Below are 7,899 nucleotides of genomic sequence, written 5' to 3'. Positions count from 1 at the left end.
TCAAGGAAAAAAGGCTAAGAGAGGTGGATGCAACCAATATCACACAGATTTAAGTTAAAGAATAAGATCAGAAGGTTAGAACTTCTAACTCCAAATCCAATGCCCTTTGCAGGTTACAGCAGACAATTCCCTTTCCCTTTCCATGATTTAAGTTGTCCTTGTCTAGATCTTCTCCTTTTTCCTTATACCATCTCTAAAGGGGCCAGAACTATGTACAAAAATTTTAGATCCAATGATCACCATTTTAGCAAGGATACCATGGCAAACACTACATGTTGCTCATAAAGTATCCGTTCTCATAATGCTCCTTACTAACCAACCCAAATTTTTATTCAGAGTAGCACTGTGCCCAAATTTTTCAAGTTTCTTCTCAGCTAGAGCTGGCCATATGACAAAGTTCTGGCCTAAGAGATAAATATATGGGCTTATGGGTGGAGCTTCCAGAACACCACTGTTTTCCTATTTTTTTTTAAGATTTTATTTATTTATTTGACAGACCAGACAGATATCACAAGTAGGCAGAGAGGCAGAGAGAGAGAGAGAGGAGGAAGCAGGCTCCCTGCAGAGCAGAGAGCCCGATGTGGGGCTTGATCCCAGCATCCTGGGATCATGACCAGAGCCGAAGACAGAGGCCCCAACCCACTGAGCCACCCAGGCGCCCCCACTGTTTTCCTAATTAAAAAGAACAGACTGAGTTGGAAATTGTTTTTCCTTCACTTTTCCCTTCTTGGGACACAGTTTTGAGGCTGATGACGCAGCAACCATCTTGTAACCATGATATGCAAATATGAAGATGTTAATCGCATTTTAAGAATGGGCTGACTGAAGGAAAGGAAGAGCATGGTCTTTTAATTACTACACCAGCCACAGACTGCCTCTCCTGGACACCCTACTGAGTGATAAAAAATTAACCTATTTTAGACCATCTGCCCTAGTTGACTTTTCTTTATATACCACCAAATACTTTCCCAACTGATTCACTTCCACAAGGAGAATATATAAAAAGTTATGGTCTGTTCACCTAAAAGTTTTTTCTCTAGAAAAGATGAAACTACTTGTAATTGAGCTTTTCAACCCAGCCAGGATACAGGAAGCATATAGCCCACAGAGAGGAATTTCTCTGTAGGATACAATGACTCAAAACTCGGTGGGGGTTGTTTTTGGTTATCATCAAAGCAAGTAATATGAACAACACACTATATACATATATGTAAAATCTAAGTGAGATACCCATGCTAGTAACTCAGGTCTTCTTCCCAAGAGAACAACACAGAATATAGTCAGTGCTAGATTTTAGATCTTCTGAGGCACTAAGTATTAAAAGATATGGTGAGATATCCCCAAACTCAACACACAATTAAAAAGTAATAACCACACCTAGGGGAGGAGGAATTGGAGGAAGATAGTCAAAAGGTACAAATTTCCAGTTGTAAGTTAAAGCAGTACTGGGGATATAATGCACAACATAATCACTATAGCATCACGTGTTAATTTTTCATACAAAGGTGGCAATCAGCACTTAATACATGAAGACACTTTCCTAGACACAGATAATTCAACACAATCTCTGGGGCTCAGTTAAAGTCTGAGTCAGACAATTACTCTGGGCATTATAAGTAGTCATGTCTGCAATACATTAGATGTGACCCCCTTGAGGCTTCGTTAGATATGGGTGAATTCTTTCATATTCTGACCACAGTGATGGATGACAGGACAAAATAAAACAAGAGGGGACCCCCTGTCTCCACAGAGAAGGATGGGAGAGTATAGGGGTTCTAGTTGGGGAGGAACTGGCAGAACCTTGGATATCATGGATCAAATCTCATTGATTTCCATGGGAGGGCTGAAGTCTGGGGCCTTTCCCTGCATGAGGAAATGAATTAAAAGGAGCTATGAGGGGCGCCTGGGTGGCTCAGTGGGCTAAGCTGCTGCCTTCGGCTCAGGTCATGATCTCAGGGTCCTGGGATCGAGTCCCGCATCGGGCTCTCTGCTCGGCAGGGAGCCTGCTTCCCCCCCCCCCGCCTGCCTCTCCATCTACTTGTGATTTCTCTCTCTGTCAAATAAATAAATAAAATCTTAAAAAAAAAAGGAGCTATGAATGTAGTTCCAACTCCCCACCCCAGGAAGCACAGTGCAGGGTGGGATGAATTGGTTCCTGAGAGACCCATCCCTTCCATAGTTCCATCTTGCTCTGGCTGCCTCTCTCCATCACCTAGCCTCCACAACTGGGGCCCAGAACAGAGGTATGGTGAGTGATCTGCTCACAAAACTGCCTCAAACCTTTGTCTTGTTGTCTGCTTGCATGGAGAATGGGCAGGTTCTTCCATGGCCATGGGGAGAAGAATGTCACAGGGAAGACCAGATGTCCACAGGTTCTCTGTCAGGTCTGATGAATGACCAAGACTTCCATCACAAGGACAGCCTCAGAGGGGTTGGAAGTGTGCTGACTCTGTCCTCGGGGACCCATACTGATAAAAATGTGCTAAAAGAGCCTAGTGAGGAGGGCCAGGCCAGACCTCTGACTCTGCCCTACACATGACTCTCTTCAGTGCCTTTCACTCCCATCTTGAGTACCTGGCCTGACCAGAATTTGCAGGATATCTAGCAGTCCCTGCACCATCCATGTTTCAAGCAAAAGGTGGCCCCTGTGCATATCAATTTGTGTAACTAAGACCTGAAGAACCATTCTCCTTTTACGGAACCTCTAGAGCCCACTGAGGCAGAGTCACAGGGTAAAGAGAATTGTGAACTGGAGAGGCCACCTGGGGTGGGGTTCACGGGGTGGGTATTCCTTTCAAGGGAGTAGGATCATTCCTGTTTAGGGAAAGGCACATAGAAAGTCAGTTATGTAGGTAAACTTTTCTCTCCCTCTTTTTTTTTAAAGATTTTATTCATCCATTTGACAGAGAGAGATCACAAGTAGGCAGAGCGGCAGGCAGAGAGAGAGAGAGAGGAGGAAGCAGGCTCCCTGCTGAGCAGAGAGCCCAATGCGGGACTCAATCCCAGGACCCTGAGATCATGACCTGAGCCGAAGGCAGCAGCTTAACCCACTGAGCCACCCAGGCGCCCCTAAACTTTTCTCTTTATTCTTCTCCAGCACTAGGTCTGGGGCTCCTTCCAGATGTAGAGCGAGAAACAGGGCTTACTGTAGAGCCAGAAGCAGCTCAAGACCTGTTTCTACCATAACTCCCAAGTGTCAGGCTAGTGTCAACTCCATCAGGCTCTCTAGAACTGGGGCAAGTGCTAACATCTTCTTCGGCACGTACGTGTCAGGTCCTGAGATGGAGTCAGCTCAAATATCAGCTGTAGTGAGAATTCCATCTCTAGCTCCAAAAATAGAGACAGAGCCAGCTGCAGCCCCAGGGCCTCCCTGCCCTGGGCTTGTTGCCAGGTAGAACCAGCTAAAAGGGAATTCTGACCTCATGGATTTCCCTCCCAATCTGTTGACAGAGTAGTCGACTTGATGGATGCAGTGAGCAGCTGGGCTCTCAGGAAGGGGCTGGGGCAGGATTTCCTTCTGCTATAAGCTGACCCAGACCTGTCTCTCCCTGATCTAGACTCTTATGATCTGGGTCCAAATCTCAGCTCCACCACTTGTGACCTGGGCAACATTCTTAACCCTGAAGCCTTTACTGTCTGCCTGCAGACAGGAGAGATGGACACTCATAGAATCTACTGTACAGAGTGGCTGTGCAGATTTAATGAGGAAGAACAAATAGAAAGCTGGGTGGGGGAGGGGAACTCACTGCGCCCGGCCAGATCCATAGGGTCACCCATGCATCTGCCTGCTCAACAGCCTTAGTACTTATTAGGCATCTGATGTGTACCTAACTACAAGAAGACCTTAAAAAAAAAAAAAAAACAGGATTGTAGCAGCCACCCTGGAATATGCATCTGAATGGGGGGTAGGACCAGAGAGGTGATCAGGAGGAATGGGAGATGCCCCTTTGGGAAGAGTTGACTTGAAACCACCTTCTGGAGCTTGGGGTTAGTGAGGATGGCCAGATGGGCACCTGGGTGTCTCAGTGGGTTAAGCCTCTGCCTTCGGCTCCGGTCACGGTCTCAGGGTCCTGGGATCGAGTCCCGCATCGGGCTCTCTGCTCAGCAGGGAGCCTGCTTCCTTCTCTCTCTCTCTGCCTGCCTCTCTGTCTACTTGTGATCTCTGTCTGTCAAATAAACAAATAAAATCTTAATAAAAAAAAAAGTAGGATGGCCAGGATACGAATTTCTTTCTTCCTTCCTTGCCAGCAATGGGTCCTGGATTGTCCTGTAGTGGGTGCTTACCGTGAAAAGACAGCTAAACCCAGACACTCCCAAAAGGCCAGGCTACATCTTCAGCTTCCTGAGTTCCAGCTTTGACCTGTGACCCCTGCCTGGAACACTACCCTGGGGTGTGGCAGAGCTGAGTGACATTCCCCTTGTTCCCCAGGTTCTGTTCTAGGTGGTGCCCACATCAGTGCCTGGGCCCCATCTGATCCCAGAAGAATAAGCCTGGCAATGAACACCTGGAACCCATAGTTCAGTTCAACAGTGTGGCCAATTGCCTTGGCAACCCAAGCAAGGGTAGCGCCAAGGCAATGGAGCACTGGATAAAGGTGACCAGGGTATGTTACGGAAGACCTAGCCAAGTTGCTTTCAGTTGGCTTGGGAATTTCCCCCTTCTCCTTTATTAGCTCTTGAGATTTAAGCTTCTTGTCTAAGCCCCTGCACTGTTTCTAGGCTCTTCCTTCCAGGGACATCCTGATCTTGACTTCGCATGTCCCAGCAGTGGGATGGTCACTTCCTACTTGACTCCTTCCTTGGCATGAGATAAATCCTTCTGCCTGAGAGTGTTATTCTTTGGGTCCTGAATAGGCCCTTCTGGGACTCCCTGGGCATCCAGGAGAGATGATTTAAATTGAGGGGGACTGAAGCTAGGACAAATAAGGCTCCAGCTCCCCAGCACACAGCTCATTCTCTTCCCAAACTCAGGAGTGCCAAATCTTCAAGAATTTCTTCCCCATCCACTCTGGTTCTTTTACAGAGAGAGACCTACTCATCTGGAAATTTTCTGGAGTGAATTGAGGCACTCCACAGGGCAGAGCATGGCTTAAGGGGTTCTCCAGGGAAGTGAAGACTTTGACATAGCCTCAGTTCCAGTCTGGGGGCCAGAGACTCCAGTGGGGATGGGGTAAGCAGGTGCCACTCAACCAGCCTGCCAAGACACCCCATCTCACTCCATCCACAGCTTGGCTCAGGACACACATAAAGAGCTCAATCAACAGGACTGTCATCCGTGGTAGGGCTGGGGATAGGGTGAAGGTATCTGGGGCATGGTCTCTGGCAGGGAGGGGCAAGTGGCCTCTGCACTTTGGGCCCCTGAACAAGACTGCCCCTGTTGGGGCCTCTGTCTCTTCATATGGAAAATAGATAATGTCCATTGACCAGACCTCACAGAGTGGAGATGAGGCTCAAGGGAGGAAAGAAATGTGCTGAGTTTTCTCCTCTGCTCCACATGGAGAGGAAAGGGCGATAACAATGATGATGGTACATTGACACTAAGTCCTTGGAGACCTCATAAGATGGGTAGAGTTTTCACACTTCCCGGATGAAGAAATGGGTTCCTGGAGATCAGGCTTCAGGCCAAATGTTATACACGGAATGGGTGTAGGAGTTGTGATTGACCTAGAATCAGAACATTCTAGAGGACAGAAAAGTATTAGCACCCGTGAAGGTCCTACCTTTCAATTCAACCATTATCTCTAGGCCCCAACCCCCAAATACTTATCTTCCAACCCTGATTTCTGCAGCCTTCACATCTGGGCTCTGTATCATCTTTGTCTGAATGGCCATCATGGATAAAAGCATACTTCTCTCCCTCTCCACCTCCACCAGCTACTTCAAACTCCCCTGTGGATCCCCCCCACTCCTGGGTACACAGGTTCAATGGGCCAGAATAATCTATGATCTATTATCCTAGGTTCAAGAAGTTATCTGGCCAGGATCAGCATATCTTACTGGTAATATCAACTACTCGTTTATTTAGAAATACCCCAAGTTACAAATCTTTTAGAACTTTTTCATATAGAGGGGTGGCTAGCTGGCTCAGTCTGAAGAGTGTGAGTCTTCATTTCGGGGTGATGAGTTTAAACCCCATGTTGGGTGTAGAGATTAGTTAAATAAATGTAAAAATTTAAAAGCAATTTTTAAGGGGCACTTGGGTGGCTGTCAGTTAAGCATCTGCCTTCAGCTCAGGGCATGATCCTGGGGCTCTGGGATCAAGCCCCACATCGGGCTCCTTGCTCAGCAGGGAGTCTGCTTCTCCCTCTCCCTTGGTCCCTCCCCTCCTGCTCATGCTCACGCCGTCTCTCTCTCTCTCTCAAGTAAATAAATAAAATTTGTAAAAAAAAAAAAAAAAAAGATTTTGTGAAAAAAAGTTATTAAATAAAATCATTAAAAAAAAAAAGATTTGCCAGCAGTGGAATAATATAATCCAAGGTTATACCTTGCAGCATTGTTTGTAATATCAAAAGGCTATTGAGTATGAGTGTTTATTCCAATGTGAGCTGCTAAATGAATTATAGTAAATGTATTCAGTGGGCTGCCATGCAGCCTTAGAAAATGATAAAGAAACTATGTGCTGAAAGAATGATTTACAAGATATTATCAAATGAATAGAAGCAAGATTTTAAAAAACTGTGCCTAGTATACTACCATTTGTACCTTTAAATGGGAGGGGGTGAAGGACATATATATAGAGAGATATAATATATAATATATAAAAATATATGTATATAGGGGCGCCTAGGTGGCTCAGTGGGTTAAGCCTCTGACTTCGGCTCAGGTCATGATCTCAGAGTCCTGGGATCAAGTCCCACATTGGACTCTCTGCTCAGCAGGGAGCCTGCTTCCCTCTCCCATCTCTCTGCCTGCCTCTCTCCCTACTTGTGATCTGTTAAGTAAGTAAATAAAATTTTAAAAAAAACTACAGACTAATATATCTTAAAATATACATGTGTGTATATATGTGTATATGTATACACGCACATATATATGATATAGAAAATATATCATACCTGCTTGCATATACATACAACATTCTGGAAGGGTACCCAGGAAACCAAACACAGTGGCTAATACGAAGGGGAGGAGGTCCTGGGCAAAGAGGGGAGTTGGTGTGCCATGCATATGTATTATAAACTCTTCAGAAATTTCAGGAAATTAAATGTATTATTTTTAAAACTTTATTTATTTATTTGACAGACAGAGATCACAAGTAGGCAGAGTCAGGCAGAGAGAGAGGAGGAAGCAGGTTCCCTGCTGAGCAGAAGGCCCTATGCGGGGCTCGATCCCGGGACCCTGAGATCATGACCTGAGTCGAAGGCAGAGGCTTTAACCCACTGAGCACCCAGGTGCCCCAAGAAATTAAATGTATTATTTTTTTTAAAGATTTTATTTATTTGACACACACACACACAGACACAGATCACAAGTAGACAGAGCAGCAGGCAGAGAGAGAAGGAGAAGCAGAGTCCCCGTCAAGCAGAGAGCCCGATGTGGGGCTTGATCCCAGTACCCTGGGATCATGACCCCAGCCGAAGGCAGAGGCTTAACCCACTGAGCCACCCAGGCGACCCTAAATTATTATTTTTAAGTCTTCAAAGACTAAAACACATAGTAGTACCATTTTTACCAGCTGGATGAACCTACCTTCCTTGGACAGGCCCTCCTTGAATTCCCAGCATTCCTGAGAGGCTCATCCCCAAGCCTGAAGGCAGTTCCAGCCTCCCAGTCTCTGGTAGCATAGAACCCTGATTTGCAGATTGGATGGCTAAGGCTTTTTGGCCCTGCAGAAGTTTCTGCTAAACAGCAAAGCATTTCCCTGATGGATTTTGGTTATTTTTATTATTTATTTTTTTA

Source organism: Mustela erminea, chromosome 1 (genome assembly GCF_009829155.1).
Source record: "Mustela erminea isolate mMusErm1 chromosome 1, mMusErm1.Pri, whole genome shotgun sequence".
NCBI classification, from domain to species: domain Eukaryota; kingdom Metazoa; phylum Chordata; class Mammalia; order Carnivora; family Mustelidae; genus Mustela; species Mustela erminea.
Note: the sequence above shows the minus strand (reverse complement) of the source record.